Here is a 392-nt window from a genome sequence, read left to right as displayed (position 1 = left end):
CCAGGTTCTTAGGCACCAATGCATCCATGCATAGACGCACCAAACGAACTTATACAGCGCATCGAATGCATGGATGCGCTGGTGCACCCGTGCACAGCTGCACCAAATGCACTCACACGCCAGGGCACCCCCGCACCGGCGCAGACGCATCAAACGCACTTACCCAGGTGCAAGCGTGCACCGCTGGCAACCACGAAGCAAACGCACCCCTGCGCTCACGCATCAAACGCGCCCACACCCGACGCGCCCGTGCACCCGACGCACCCCCGCCCCGCTGCCCCCCGCGCAGCACCCTCACCTCCACGCAGAACCTGCCCTGGTGGGTCCTGAAGAGGCAGTAGGGGACGATGCCGCAGGGCGCCCGCACCCACAGGCACCAGCGCTTGGCCAGG

This window comes from Aptenodytes forsteri, unplaced genomic scaffold (assembly GCF_000699145.1).
Source record: "Aptenodytes forsteri isolate BGI_AS27 unplaced genomic scaffold, ASM69914v1 Scaffold61, whole genome shotgun sequence".
Lineage (NCBI taxonomy): Eukaryota > Metazoa > Chordata > Aves > Sphenisciformes > Spheniscidae > Aptenodytes > Aptenodytes forsteri.
The sequence above is the reverse complement of the archived record's forward strand: the minus strand, read 5'-3'. Positions refer to the sequence as shown.